The sequence below is a fragment of the Sander lucioperca genome, chromosome 11 (assembly GCF_008315115.2).
Source record: "Sander lucioperca isolate FBNREF2018 chromosome 11, SLUC_FBN_1.2, whole genome shotgun sequence".
Taxonomy (NCBI): Eukaryota; Metazoa; Chordata; class Actinopteri; order Perciformes; family Percidae; genus Sander; species Sander lucioperca.
Genome location: NC_050183.1, coordinates 32,648,548 through 32,665,586, shown reverse-complemented (window position 1 = coordinate 32,665,586; position 17,039 = coordinate 32,648,548).

Here is a 17,039-nt window from a genome sequence, read left to right as displayed (position 1 = left end):
AGAAAGCCCACATTGTTAATGTATTGTTAAATTGTTTATTTAGCTAAGTTCCATTCAGTAATAGCCAGTTCTCTGTAAGTTTCTATATGTCCCACGCTCTTGAACGTACCATAGCCATTCCGATGCTATTGAATGCACCACACGTGTGGAAAACGCCGTGCTGTTATGCTAGTTCTCCGGTGGATATATTGTAATCTCCTTTGCCTTTTCACCTTCACCTCTACCTCCCTGGTTTATTGCTGTGTGTAAATGACATAAGGTGAGATTTACGACACTATACTGTCTGACTGGATGCTGACATTGTGTACTGTTTAGATTTGCATAAGTTAATGCTATCTCTGTTGTTGTTATTGGCATTGTTAAAGCTAATAAGTTAAGTTACACTGTCTGTATACATCGTGTGAGGTGATTTATGTACGTTATATGATTCCTGTGATATACTTGAGTACCGAATACAGTCCTTTGCTACCTTAGTTACCTTATTATGTTTGTGTATATGTGTTTATGTATGGTGTTTGCTGTACTGATTGTTACTCTGTATTATTACAGACCACAGCCAAATAAATCAACCAAAACAGGACTTCTGTATCCGTGTTCTTTAGCGGGAACACCAACCCCATACCTCGCCGCTCTAAACCAGTTAAATTCCTGGAGACAACCCAAGCTCTCTCTTTTTTAAAGGTGTTAGCTTCATCCCATGCATGTAGTTTTCCGACTAGCTCCATGTACCGAGCCACAGATCTCTCCATCATAACTATGTCTAGAAAAGAGTTTGACCACTGCTGCCACGACAATGTGTGAGGCGGTTGCCATCGCAAAGCCAACATTTTCTTTGCTGCAGTGAGACCAGCCCATATTATATGCTTCTGCTGTAGAGACAATTCTAAGGCAGAGTCATCATTAAGTAGGGATGCACCGAATCCAGGATTTCGGCTTCGGCCTAATATTGGGCTTTTTGACGGGGTTCGGTTTCTGCCGAACCTTAGAATTTTTTTTCCACTGAACCGAACCCTACGTTTGCACTATGCGCGTTAAGCTGGTCGACGTAATGACGCCGCCGTTGATTACTGGAAGGTGTTTACGTTGGTGGAGCGTTCAATGCAGTAGGCTGTGAGAAAGTCAAAATGGAACTCGTGAGCAGAAAAAGTGTAGTTTGGCAGTACTTTCAGTCAAAAGAAGGCCATTCAAGTCCAGCTACATGTTCAATTTGTAATGCTTGATTTGTCTTGTGGTGTCCAGGACCCGAATTCGGTATTCGGTTTCGGATTCGGCAGAATCTTAACCAGTGGATTCGGTATTCGGCCGAACCCCAAAAATCTGGATTCGGTGCATCCCTATTATTAAGTAAAAGCAAGGTCGGTGACAGTGGAATATTAACTCCAAGCAGATCACTAAAAGTGAGACATATACTCAGCAAAAAAAGAAACGTACTCTCACTTTCAACTGCTTTTATTTTCAGCCAACTTAATGTGTAAAACTTTTAATAAACATAAAAAAATTCAACTACTAACAACTAAACTGTACAGTGTTTCACAGACATGTGACTAACAGAAATTGAAAAATGTGTCCCTGAACAAAGGATGGTCAAAATCAAAAGTTACAATCAGTATGTGGTGTGGCCACAAGCTGCATTAAGTACTGCAGTGCATCTCCTCCTCATGGACTGCACCAGGTTTGCCAGTTATTGTTGTGAGATGTTACCCCACTCTTCCACCAAGGCACCTGCAAGTTCCTGGTCATTTCTGGGGGGCATGGTTCTCGCCCTTACCCTTCGATCCAACAGGTCCCAGATGTGCTGGGATTGAGATCCGGGCTCTTCGCTGGCCATGGCAGAACGCTAACATTCCTGTCTTGCAGGAAATCGCGCACAGAACGAGCGGTATGGCTGGTGGCATTAACATGCTGGAGGGTCATGTCAGGATGAGCCTGCAGGAAGGGTACCACATGAGGGAGGAGGATGTCTTCCCTGTAGCCTGCAGGAAGGGTACCACATAAGGGAGGAGGATGTCTTCCCTGTAACGTTCTGTGACTTTTGATTTGGACCATCCTTTGTTCAGGGACACATTTTTCCATTTCTGTGAAATGTTCAGTTTAGTTCTTAGTAGTTGAATTTTTTTATGTTCATACAAGGTTTTATGCATGTTAAGTTGGGTGAAAATAAAAGCAGTTGAAAGTGAGAGGATGTTTCTTTTGTTACTGAGTATATATGTCTCCAAAAGGCAAACACATTGGGATACTCCCTAAACATATGTATAAATGACCCTGAGACATCAAGTGTACATAGGTCACAATTAGGAGATGGCATGATTTTCATAGCATGACGTTTTCTTGGAGTAAGTGAGTGAATTGGTGATCAGGGATTTGGAGGTATCCTGTAGATTCTCCCATACTGTGTCCCAGTAAATCTCTTCCTCTTTGATAGAGAATAAATCCCTACACATGATGGGAAGTTCTGATGTGATCCAAATTCAAAGGGTTGATACATTACCAATTTTGGAAACAAATCAGCATTGGCTTAATGAGTAGCACAAGAGACACTTTGGGTCTTACAATATTAACCATATCAACCATTATGCTAAATGAAATAATCAAATGAATACATTTGCTATCAAATATTTCAAAGTAAACACATAGTACTACAGTGCAGCTCTCTCATAATTACTGATCACTGTATCTGATGCTTTAAAAGGTCACATCTGTGCAAACAAAATCTGTAAATTTAATAAACATACAATTTTATAAAATACAGACAGTTCCTGTACTTTGTAGTAGAAAACAGACAAATACTTAAGAAGGTGCTGTTATATATTGTTCTTGAGATACTGTGGGTCACACAGGTGACCCTTTGGATCTTTTACGGCAGTGGTTCTCAACCGGTGGGGCCCGCCCCCCTGGGGGGGCGCAGACACTCTCCTGGGGGGGTGCGAGTAGGCTACAGGATGGGAGAAAAAAAAAAATCACGTAATGTAACTACACGTCGTGGCGACGCACGCTGTTCGGTCGTGGCTGGGTAGCGTTGCATTTCCTCCCCGACTCATTTCCTGGTTCTCCTTCTCCATCAACAACATGAGATCAAGGAGAGGGTTAACTTCTCCTGCTCCAGATCTCCCACCGTGGTCAGAAAGAACAGAGGAGACACTTTGTTTCTCTCACTATGACTCTAGAGTTGGTACTCGCTCTAAAGCTAAATGCCGTCACTCTCTCACTTCTCCCTCTACCACCCACCCACCCACACACACACACACACACACACGCCGGCTCATGCACACACCAGTGCACAAGTATAAACATCAGGCCACTTTTGTAGGTTACGGAGGAAGCTCTGCGTGGAGCCTCCGCACTGTAAAACAAATCATCCTCCTGGCGACTTTTTTTGTCAAAAGCGACTAGTGACAAATCTAGCAACTTTTACTGGTGTTATTGGAGACTTTTGTGGTGTTTGGAGACTCAAAAGCATGTATCACTCTGCAGTTATGTGCTCAACGAGCAGCGGGTGCTGCCGTGAGCCCCTCCCCCGTCCACAAGCTCTCACAGGCGGTCAGTCTCTCAGTAGCCTCGCGGAGCAGTCCCAGCCTGCAGAGAGGAGACACACACCACACCACAACACAATTAATCCACATCCAAATTATTTCAAAACCAAACAAAATAGAGAGATTTCTAGTGAGGACCAACAAGGCAACCAACGCACCACCAGCTGCAAAAAAGCTTCGAAGGTACGATGAAGCGTACCTGGCTCAGGTCTCACATTAACATCGCCTACCTGCAAGCTTCTGTCAAAAATGCAGATGATATGCCTACTGTTAGGCCTAGTAATAATAACAGTAATAAAGCATGAATTCATATCAGAGGTCTGGTGCCAATTCCCAATTATAGCAATAGCCTAGTAATGATAATAGGCCTACTGATAATAATAATAATAATAATAATAATAATAATGCCTGCAAGCTCACATTAGAAGTCTGGTGCTAGTGCCAATTATAACAATAGCCTAGTAATGATAATAGGCCTATCTACCACTACTGGTAATAATAATAATAATAATAATAATAATAATAATAGTGTGGGCCTAAAAATAATAGCCTAGCCTAGGGCTATCTATCTATCTATGCAAGGTGGTGTAGTGGGGGTGGTGCCGGGCGGGGGGGGCCCCAACTGTAATGAACCAGCTTTGGGGGGGCCCAGCTTGCAAAAGGTTGAGAACCCCTGTTTTACGGGATATTTTACGTAACCTGGACTTACGCATCATAAGTGTTTTAAATTTAAAAAAGAAAATGATTAACTACAGTAATGTCCTCACACATATTATGGTCATTGCTCTATGCAATTTGATTGTTGTTGTTATACTTCATTTTCCAGTAAGGAAATAGAAGCTTATTGCTTTAAGTTAATCTTTCACGTTTATTGACACTCAGACACTAATTAGCTTAACATCACAGACCAGCCTGTTCTCATGAACCATTCGTTCAAAAAGCTACAAAAAGTTAAGCACTGTAATTCGTAAGCATTCCACTTGTTTTTTGCAGTATGCACCTCATTGACAGCCGATGTATAAGAACGCAGCTGGCCGCGTAGGGGGGAGGTCGGGGGGATGGGTGGGCGTTAAAACACAGGACTTTTAAACCAGGAAGCGGAGTTCACTTCCCGGGGGGAAACTAAAGACTATTGCTGCTTGTAGCTTTCCCAGAACCATTGTACCCTGAAATAACTTTGAACAGGCCCAGAAAGCACTTAATATGCAACCCAACTGTATACTACTGGCTTACTGTGTACTTCTACTTCAGAGGAAAACATTGTACTACTACATTTACCTTACAGAGAAATGTTACTACAGACTACATTAAACTCTCCAGCATCATATTAGAGTTAAAAGCTCCACCTTGAACAGACGTTAAGTAAATTTAAGTACATTGCGCTGATATAATGCCTTTTATTTAAGTAAACCTTTGAATGCAGGACTTGTACCTGTGCGGTATTATTAGTTTTAGCTTACTATTGATAATTCATAGTTTTACTTTAGAATTGTTTTTTACCTAACCTGGAGTTGGGCTTTGTTATTACTGTTAAAGATAAAACAACAATGATTAACTACAGAAATGTCCTCACACAGATATGGTCATTGCTTAAGGCAATTTGATAATTCATTTCCAGTAAGGTAATAGAAGCTTATTGCTTTAAGTTAATCTTTCGCGTTCATTGTCAGACACAAATTAAAGGTCACAGACAGCAGTCATGACAGTCATAACAAACAACGAAGACAACAAGGTTGGGGGCCATATTGCACCACACAACGTATCTGTAAATTCAAAGAAATTACATTTTAATGGTGATTATATCAGCTGCTGTAACTTTAAGCCCAGTTCAGACCAAAGATTTGTGACGAGAAGAAACCGTTTTAGAACGTTGTCAACTGGTCAACATGTCAGCGTTTTAGACGGAGCTTAATGAGCGCCCTCGAGCATCGTATGTGGTTGAGTGAGCTAAAGAGTAATTTAAAGGTCCAGTGTGTAATGTGTTTGGTTGTTCATTATCAAAATCTGTGTTTCCCGTTCACAAAACCTTTTTCATGAATATTTATCACCACCGTCTAAAATTTCCTTCGGGATGAATAAAGTATCTGTCTATCCATCAATTCCAAGTATTCCTTTTGGCTTGAAATTTATCATTTGCATTCGCATGAACTGGGGTAGACGCTCCATATTCATGCGCCATCTTGAAATATGTTGGCCTGTAAGGGACATACAGGACATAGTGCTCCGCCTTTCGCGTTATCGCTGTCACATGATAAACTCACAGGTGCTGCTAATGCTGCTAATGGGTATCATAGCTTCCCGGCCCTGGCAAGTTTGAAGAAGGAAACATGGAGGACCACACGTATTCAAAATCCAAATTTCAGGAACAGGAGTCTTCTTCTTCGCCCAGAAAAAGAAAAAGGATATTGAAAAGAGCGAGAGACCGGCTTTTTGAAGCGTGAAGGCTACCGTAGCAGTAATACGTACTTGGAACTGCTTGGTGCGAGAGAGTTGATTGCGATATATGATCTCAACGCTAGATGGGAGAAATTCCTACACATTGGACCTTTAAGAGAGGGAGCTGCGTTAGAACAAACCGGTAATCAAAGAAATAAAAGTTTTCACAGTTATATCACTACAAAAATGAAACTGTAGCAAGTATCCTACTATTGCCATCCTGCCTGAAAAGTTGCAAGTTAGAACGGAAGAACAGACAGTCGTTGCTATGCAGATAATATACCACCTCGTCGCATTGGTATAAACTGACAGGTTTCAGACTGTTGCAGACCGGTGAATTTCACCTCTACTCATCGCAAATTTTTGGTCTGAACTGGGCTTTACAGGCTAGGCCAGAGAAAATGCTTTGACAAATGATATTACTCAAGATCAAAGCTGAAAAGCTGAAGAAATTCTTAAATTTAAAACACGTTCACTTGCAACATGCCACTGACCTGAAAAAAGGAACAACGATTATGCCAAAGCAGGAGAGTGCATCAACATCACAAACCTGGGTCTACTATCATACATCAAGATAATGCTAACAATAAAACAATACACCTTCCAAAGATGTTCCAAGTTACGGTTAGGCCACTTAATCACAGACCGTTTCCGCACTACAGTGTCTTTACAGTCATAACGGGCAACGACATAAACAAACATATCGTCAACACAGAACTGGTGTACAATTGTCATTGAATAATTGGTTGAACAGTATTTTCCTTATATTATATTTCCCCCATAGTAGCTTCAAGGTGTGAAAAACTGTTGTTTTAAAACTGGGAGATATACACACAGTATTCTTTATCTAATTGCTCCAACTCTTCTTTGGATCTACTGTATATAACATTTGCATTTTGACAACATAAAAAAAACAACCCACTGAATTTACATTCAGGAGTGTTTTCTGTATTTACCACTGAATACTTGGAACCTTACTTTGTAAATTAGCCAAAACAATCAAATTCAAACTAAACTTCAACTCTTAGAAATATTAATTAGTGTCCTGCAATTCACATTATACTAGCGTGTTCAGGTCTTTTTTTAGAAACACAAAACACTAAACAACAGTGGTGATACTAGGGATGGCAGTAGCTCAGTCTGTTGGGACTTGGCTTGTGTACCAAAGGGTTGCTGGTTCAACTCCCTGTGCTTGACCAAGTATGGAGTGTTGACTGGTAGCTGGAGACCCCCTTGTGGGATCAATAGAATATCACCTAACAGGAGAAATCTTATCTCCTTATTTCTTTTGTGGTCACCAAACAACTGAATGTTACAAGACAGCCACCTAGTGGACAGCAATGGGACATACTTAGCTTTTGGTTTTCTAACTACATTTTACTGATTATACTTACATATTTTTACTGAAGGAACACATTCAATGCAGGACTTATATTGTAACAGAGTTTTTATACACTGTTAGTACAAGATCTGAATACAACTACAACGTTTTTGTCTTGAAATGATGAATGTCACCATGAGCTGAAAATTCTTTCTTTTATAAAAACCAGCCTAAATTGTTTTGAACGATCAGCAGAGGGCAGTAAAACCCCACAACTTCTTATCACTGCAGGAAGTGAATTTGTGTTTCCTAGGATGGCGAAGGCATGTCCCGCCCTACTCTGCCTTACTTTGGCTCTGATTGGCTTACCCTGATATTTACCCCAACATTAACCAATCCAACTCTTAATGTCTAAACCTAACCAATCCAACCAATGAAGGGAACGAGTACTAGTCTATCAGAGACAAGGGTAGGGTGGGTCATGCCTTCACCATCCTTGGAATTGCAAATTTGCCTCCTGCAAGACTGTTTAGACTCATTTATTGATTTAGTTAATCCCTGATATTAAGTCAAACAAACAAAAATACAGTGAGAACAAAAATGATAAACACATAATTATATTGTTGGCTTCTCAAGTGCACAACAGTCGGTCCGTGTTTATAAGAGCTTGACTAACGTTTTTTTATCAACTTTTTATTAATATTTTCCTTTTTAACAGAACACCACATAAGACAGCCGGACAACAAGACAATACTGTTAGAATAATTACATTATCAAATAATAGACAGAACCACTGAAGTTATATTAAAGTTCATTTTACTTGGGAACCCAACAAGGAGACAGTTACAGTACTCACAGCATGAGTACAGAAATGACCAATGAATAAGCTTTCTACAACAGCTTTTGTAATACAACGTAGAATGTGATAAAACTCTATAGTCATAATAAAGAGTCAATGTCGTCAGTTATCTCAAGCTGGGCATCTCCTCTGCCTGCCCTGCTCTCAGCAACATCCTGTGCCTTTCACAAGGACAGACGATGGCTCCATGGTATCTTGTGAGCGTGTAATCAATTATAATATGGTAGGGCTGGGCGATGAAACGGTAACAATATGTCTCGCGATAGACACGTAATCAATATCAATAGAAAATGCGGTCGATAAAACATTCGATAACTTGTTTTTCTTTGTCGGAAGAAACCAGAGGTTGCGAAGCAAGTTTGGTTGCATGAACAAATGCACTCACTCTCTGGTAACCTAGCAACGTAGGGAGTGACACTCTAACAGCCAATTATGTAACAGTATCAAGTTTGGTTGCGCCACATCGCTGTCTCATGTTGGGTTCTTCAATAACAGAACCGGCGGCGTGGAGTGATAAGTGGACAGTGAGTGCCGCAGCGAGCGAGGAAATTGTTGATAAAACAGGAAAAGTCAGTATGGCAGTTTTGGGGATTTTATAAGTCTGACCGTAGTCAGACCAATGTAGTCAGCAAATTATGCAAGACTGTCGTCCCCACCAACACTGGTAATACCACAAAATTGTTTTACCACCTTAGCCGCGTTCACACTTTGGAGCACAGCCATATTTGTCAGCAACGTCCAACAACATCTGCAGCTGCAACACCGCACAAGCAGCAGACCACCATGGAGAGGTACTCTGTCTTACTAAAAGGTACAAAGAAATGACGGAGGCAGACATGCTGAGCACTGTTGAGAAGCCAGGTTACCAACCTAGCACTAAACTTGCAGAAAATAGTTATTCTCAGGTTTCAGGTTTCTTATATTTAACACTATTTTATTACACTTTTTAAAGCATTTCTTACATATTCTTTAATTTTGCACCTTAAATGTTAAGCGATAATTGTTAAGTGTTCATTGTGATTTTAGACCTATGTTTACATTTTAATTATTTGAGTGTTTTCCATGGTTGTGTTGACATTTCTGCTTTTATAACTGAGGGGATTATAATCAGAGGAAGGTTAAGTTTAAAATAAAAATGTTTAAATTTAATATATTTTTCTCCTGGTCCTTATTTTAAAGAGGTCATAAAAAAATATCAATAATTATCGATATTGACCGCTATGAAACACTTATATCGTGATACAGTTTTCACCCATATCGCCCAGCCTTATAATATGGCATTCTATGCAAACAGTTTAAATAACAAGAGAGAAAGTATGTAAATCAAAATTTCTCTAACATTCCCTACTTTTTTAAACTTTTGCATCCTCAATAATACAATATTAACTTTGATTCAAAGCAGTTATGCCCAAGAATGGTGTTTCCTGTGGCACTCTTCCCAATTCCAGTCTTCCCCACCATCACAATCCTCATCTCTTCATCATTTCGTAGAATAGCTTCTGTTTGAAAGGATGAAGAATACTAAATAAGAATTTATATGATTTCATATCAATCAATACAGTGACATCAGAAATAGGCATCTTTGACATTGTTAAGGAAGAAAGTGCAACTCCAGATTCTTTGAGAAAGAGAAAACTATTTGCAAAGTTTTATGTAAAATGTTCTCATATATATTTTTCAATTTCTTAATCCAGTTGGTTTTTATTAGTTATAAGTCCTATGAGTGATTGCAATACTATTGAGTAACATTTAAATCAAACATAAAGGTCCTAGGGTTTCAAAATTAACCCTTAAGTGTTGCCCCAATTCAGCAGTTTAGAAACACTGCATATGACACTACATGCACATAATATTCAGGTTTTTGCCCTTATTCCGAAAAAGACGTTATTCCGACTAAGCTTTTTACACGGCTAATGAAAGTGAATATTCCACTAATATTCCCGTTAATATGTAGCCGTGCAAAATAAGATTTTTTTCAACGTTTACCAGCGGCGGTGGACTTGTTGGACCGTGCGAACACAGCGTCCCTCTTTCATTCCTTCATCCAGCTTCTTGAAATGGTCGGCGTAGCGATGTGTACTCATATCCAAAAACCTGTTGATGATCTTTGATAATGTTTAAAAGTAGGTCTGTTTCTCCTTATCGGGTCTGCAGCCTTGCAGACTGTTGGCTGGTTGGTTTGTGTACAGCAACCATATAACCTGTCAGTAACTGTAACAGTTGAGCATTAAGAGTTACACTGATGTGTCTCAGTAGTGAACACGGTTACCGCACATAGAGCCAAGAGATCCATTTTGGATTGTAAATGATTTAAGGGAGGCACAGACTTCATGTAGCATGTTTGTCACGAACACAGATCAAAAACCTACTAAACACAATTTTGAATCAAAGAACCATATAAACATGAACATAGTAGTGTCATGACTTACCATAGCTGGAATGTTTGCTTGCCATGTTCGGGTTTAAGCGTAGAGAGTCGATACTGCAGCTGAAGTAAAAGTCTTTCTTGTGCTGCACCTCTTTATATGGCTTCATGCATTAAACACATCAATTTATGATTGCACTGTCAAGTCAGAGAAACAAAGATAAACCTGGATGTGTATGGAGCTGGTTCAGTTACTGTACAGTGTAGTGAAATCATATTCAACCCTTTAGATTTAAGAGAGATTTAGAGATTAAAAACCATAATGTAATTGTACGTATAGCATATAGTAATTAGGCGAGCAAGCAATGCGTCGTTGGGTTAAAAAAATAGAACCATGTGTATTTTGCCCACAGGCACTGACTTTTATTTTATACTCTTCAATCAAATCTGAACAATAAAAGCATGTAAACTGTCCATTTATGATTGCACTATAAAGTCAGAGAAAGAAAGATCAACCTGGATGTGTATGGAGTTGGTTACTGTACAGTGTAGTTAAATCATTTTCAACCACTTAAATTTAGCCTTAGTGATGGAAAGTGAACCATAATATATGTATTTATAGAAATATTCTTTGGTCTGTCTTTTGAAATCTCTTTATTGTTAGTTTACATACAACTGGTCAGCCTCTTAAGTTCTACTTTCATACAATGGACATAAATTATTAACTAAAAATCTTGAACTCAAACTTGACTTTTTGACTTTTGACCTCTATTTCGAAGTTACGGTACTCTGCCTTTGTATTGTCTGTAAAAAGTGACACGTCACGCCAAGACAAGAGGCAGTAACTTCCACATTATCTATATTTGGTTGCTGATCACCATTCCCAAAATCATTATAGTAACACCTGTGTGTGTGTGTGTGTGTGTGTGTGTGTGTGTGTGTGTGTGTGTGTGTGTTTGTCTCTGTATAGTAACACCTGTATAAAATCTGAGGATCATGGCATATATTTTGATGATTTACAATTACTTATAGCCATCTAGTTATTGCTATCCTGTACCCTGACTGAATTTTAGCGTTTCAAAACAAATTCAAAGAGCAGTAGCAGGTGTTACGGTGTTCTGTCTTTGGTTTATCAGGAGGCTTTTGGAAGTCACTGTTAATACAACCCATTATTTTCTCGAAAAACAACGAAATTGACCCAAAATCCTTATCCACATGATAAAGGATGTCTTGAATGACCCAAAATTAAAAATAAACTCATTTTCGACCCAAACTAAGTTGCTTCCTTTTGCCTTTGCAGGGCAGTAATGCAGGTAAACATTAGCTAAATTTGATAAGGTACGCAGAATAGCAGCATTTAGGGTTTTAAGCCTATGACTTTGCTGCCTCCCAGTACATTAGACTAATGCAGGGCCTCTTAAAGTCCGGACCAAGGTCCGCATCTGGACCAAATGGCATGTCTATCTGGACCCAGGCCATACATTGTGTTATGAATACACCTGTAAAGTGTAGTGTTTTCTTATCCCTCCTGGAAAGGTACAGCTGGGTACCCTTATTGGTACAAAGATTGACCATGACAACCGAGCACTCAACTTGAATGTATGTTGTTTAAACATTATAAGTTAGCTAATTCAATATTTTGTTAATGCCAATCATTCTGGACCTCTGTTATTGAGTAAAAATCTGATACAGACCTTTTGAGTAATATGTTTGAAAACCCCTGTATGTGTTTTATAGGCGTGTTGGTGAGACATTTTGGGATGCACATGGACAGAAGCAGACCTGGGCAGATTACAAAATGAATGTACCATGAAAATGGACTGTCATATCCTCGGAAATAGGCTTGACTGTGCAAGTCTGACTGGGCTATACAATTGAAAAAACAGGAAGCAAGTCAAGTTTATTTATATAGCACGTTTAAAACAACCAGAGTTGACCAAAGTTCTGTAGAAATTGAAGTTCACAGCACAACAAGTAAAATCAAAGCAATAGGAGTCATAACACAAATAAAATAAAATAGCAAGAAAAGCAAGAAAATACAGTACAGCATATAAGAATAAAATCATTTTAAAATAATTGAATAAAAATAAAAAAAATATTAAAATGCTAAAAACCTCTAAGAGCAACCAAAGGCCATTGAAAACAAATATGTCTTGAGATGTGTTTTAAAATCAAATTAAAAAAATCAAACAACTGAGACAAAGTGGAAGATTATTCCAAAGCTTTGGAGCTTCCACAGAAAAGGCAAGATCTCCCTTACCCACTAACCTCGATCGAGGAACAGTTAAAAACAATTGATTTGAGGATCTAAGAGGCCTGGAATTGGAGTAAGGGCTGAGTTCTGATATATACTGGGGAGCCTGACCATGTATGTCTTTAAAAACAAATAAAAGAATCTTAAAATCAATCCTTTATTTAACACGTAGCCAATTCAGGGATGCTAGAATCGGTGTGATGCTTTCTCTTTACCTTGTGCCAGTCAGAAGTCTCGCTGCAGCATTTTGCATCAGCTGCAGGCGAGACAATGAGGACTAGCCAACACCCAGGTAGCAACACATATTCTAGAGTTATCCATATGAATATGCTAAACAAAGCAATGAAATGAAAGGGTTAACCCTATAATCAAACACAACAGTGCTTCTTCACATTATACTAAAACATGGTCATAGCAGTGCAACGAAATCAGTTGATCTTTTTTGGAACATTCACTGTCTTAGTTATCTATTTAAAGTGTGTTTGTACACAAGGACACCCTTGATGCTTTGAAAAACATTTATGCAACTTGGACTAATACTAATACACTACAATAATGTAAAGATATGCCATCTGGCTTCACCAGATGCACTTTTGGAGAAAGTTGTCATCTGATTTTCAGGGCAATGAGTAACCACAAACACCCACACATACACTCACCTTGAGGATTATTAGGAACACCTGTTCAATTTTTCGTTAATGCAATTATCTTATCAACCAATCACTTGGAAGCTGCTTCAATGCATTTAGGGGTGTTGTCCAGGTCTAAACAATCTCCTGAACTCCAAACTCACTGTCAGAATGGGGAAGAAAGGTGATCTAAGCAACTTTGAGCGTGGCATGGTTGTTGGTGCCAGACGGGCTGGTCTGAGTATTTCACAATCTGCTCAGTTACTGGGATTTTCATGCACAACCATTTCTAGGGTTAACAAAGAATGGTCTGAAAAAGGAAAAACATCCAGTATGCTGCAGTCCTGTGGGCGAAAAAGTCTTGTTGATGCTAGAGGTCAGAGGAGAATGGGCCGACTAATTCCAGCTGATAGAAGATCAACTTTGACTCAAATAACCACTCGTTACAACCGAGGTATGCAGCCAAGCGTTTGTGAAGCCACAACACGCACAACCTTGAGGCGGATGGGCTACACCAGCAGAAGACCCCACCGGGTACCACTCATCTCCACTAAAAATAGGAAAATGAGGCTACAATTTGCACGAGCTCACCAAAATTGGACCTTTTAAGATTGGAAAAATGTTGCCTGGTCTGATGAGTCTCGATTTCTGTTGAGACATTCAGATGGTAAAGTCAGAATTTGGCGTAAACAGAATGAGAACATGGAGCCGTCATGCCTTGTTACCACTGGGCAGGCTGGTGGTGGTGGTGTAATGGTGTGGGGGATGTTTTCTTGGCACACTTTAGGCATTGGGCATCGTTTAAATGCCACAGCCTACCTGAGCATTGTTTCTGACCATGTCCATCCCTTTATGACCACCATGTACCCATCCTCTGATGGCTACTTCCAGCAGGATAATGCACCATGTCACAAAGCTCAAATCATTTCAAATTGTTTTTTTTTAACATGACAATGAGTTCACCGTACTAAAATGACCCCCACAGTCACCAGATATCAACCCAATAGAACATATTTGGGATGTGGTGGAACGGGAGCTTCGTGCCCTGGATGTGCATCCCACAAATCTCCATCAACTGCAAGATGCTATCCTCTCAATATGGGCCAACATTTCTAGAGAATGCTTCCAGCACCTTGTTGAATCAATGCCACAAAGAATCAAGGCAGTTCTGAAGGCGAAAGGGGGTCAAACACGCTGTTAGTAGGGTGTTCCTAATAATCTTCAAGGTGAGTGTAAATACCAATGCCTTCCTGGTGCTGCACCTCTTTATATGGCTTTATACATTAAAAACATCCATTTATGATTGTACTATCAAGTCAAAGAAAGAAAGATAAGCCTGAATGTGTATGAAGTTGTTTCAGTTACTGTACAGTTTAGTTAAAACATATTCAAATGTTCAGCCTTCGTGATTAAATGTGAACCAAATGTAATTACATGTATAGTAATACTAATATAAAAGCTTGTATTTTTAACACTAGAACAGCCCACGCTGTTTAACGTTGTGATTAAAAAGGTGGAATTATTCCATCATTGTTATTGCAGTTTCCCTCCTGCCGTGACTTTTCCTAAATACACTCGTCTTCATCTCCTTCCTCTCCTCCTCTTTCCTCTTCTCCCACTCCCTCTTCTCTTCTCTGACTTCCAACAACCTCCTCTCCTCTTGCTTTCTCTCAATATCCCTCCTTTCGTCTTTTCTTTCATTCCACTCTTTCCTCTCATTTTTTCTCTAGCCACTCATTCTCTATCTCCTCTTTTCTCTTTTTCCACTCTATCTATCTAATGTAATTGCGTGTAATACAATAATGCTAACACAAAAAGCCTATATATTTAACACTAGAACAGCCCATAACGTTTAACGTTGTGATTAAAAAGGTAGAATTATTCCATCATTGTTATTACTATGTTTCCCTCCTGCTGTGACTTTTCCTAAATAGCTATTCCAATCATTCCTTTATTGTCATAATGTTAGACAAATGTTTAGCAAACCAACTTAACGGCTTATTGGTGACCCCCGTCAGGAGCAGCACCGGCCATTGTTGGTCCTTTCCTTATGTTTGTTTGATGACTGTACATTGGAATTAGTTTTCCGTACAGTAAATTATTCTGCAGCTCAACACATCAATGGATAACATTAGACAATCAGGGGAATGCTAGTCTGGATCAACCACGGTTCAAAACAGAGTTTATAATTTACACTCCCTGCCTTGTTAGGAAATCGTACACTTGTTTTTCTTTTCTGCTTTCTCTCTGGCCTGTTTGTCATACATTTCCACCAACTGGCTTGTATGCTCTTTCAGAACTCTTTCATGCTCTGTGTTTAATTGTTGAATCATCTCCTGCTGCTTCTCCTCTATTGTCTTTTCCATCTCCTTCCTTTCCTCCTCCCTTCTTGTCTCCCACTCTTTCCTCTCCTCTTTTCTCTTTTCCATCTCCTTCCTTTCCTCCTCCCTTCTTGTCTCCCACTCTTTCCTCTCCTCTTCTCTCTTTTCCATCTCCTTCCTCTCCTCCACTTTTCTCTTTTCCATCTCCTTCCTTTCCTCCTCCCTTCTTGTCTCCCACTCTTTCCTCTCCTCTTCTCTCTTTTCCATCTCCTTCCTCTCCTCCTCTTTTCTCTTTTCCATCTCCTTCATTTCCTCCTTCCTTCTTGTCTCCCACTCTTTCCTCTCCTCTTCTCTCTTTTCCATCTCCTTCCTTTCCTCCTCCCTTCTCGTCTCCCACTCTTTCCTCTCCTCTTCTCTCTTTTCCATCTCCTTCCTTTCCTCCTCCCTTCTTGTCTCCCACTCTTTCCTCTCCTCTTCTCTCTTTTCCATCTCCTTCCTCTCCTCCTCTTTTTTCTCTACCCACTGCACTGTACTGTTTAAAACTACGTCTTCATTCCTAACCATCTTCAACATCTGCTCCTTTTTTTCCCTCTCCCTATCCATCTCCATCTCCTTCATTTTCCTCTCACTTTTCCTCTTCAAATCAATAATATCATGTTCTACCCTTTTTCTCTCTTTTCTCTCTTCCTCAATTTCAGCTTGAAATGTCTCAGTAATTCTTTTGATTTTTTCTTCATATTCAGCTCGTAGATTCATCTCCAGTTCTTTTCTCTCTTTGCCCATTTGCTCCTCTTTCTCTTTCAGGATGCGTTTCTCCTCTTCGATTGCCCTTTCTGCCTCTGGATTGAAGCAGCAAACATTCAGTGTAAGAGTAAAGAAATGACATAACATTATTTATAATAAGTTTATTTGATTCACAGCTGCTACATATAGTGTTTTGACCTCAACAACCCAACTGCATTTTACCGCAAACTTGCGACTAATTAACTTTCTAAAGAAGGCGCAATCGCTTGTTTGCTAAGAATCGGGTGGGGACTCCAACATTAACACACTGACAACATTGCATTCAGAATATAAAATATTTTTTATAGTACTTTTTAATGTGTGATTGTGTAAAGGTGTACACGAGATACCAACCTCTCATGAACTTGTGAATTTCGCCAGCCTTCTCTTAGACGCAGTATGCATGGAGGGGAGGGGCTGTGTGTGTGTGTGTGTGTGTGTGTGTGTGTGTGTGTATGTGAGAGAGACGCATGAGTGACAGAGAGATGGAGGGAGAGCAGGGAAAGTAAATGTGGCGCACTGCCACAAAATAGTGTATGTG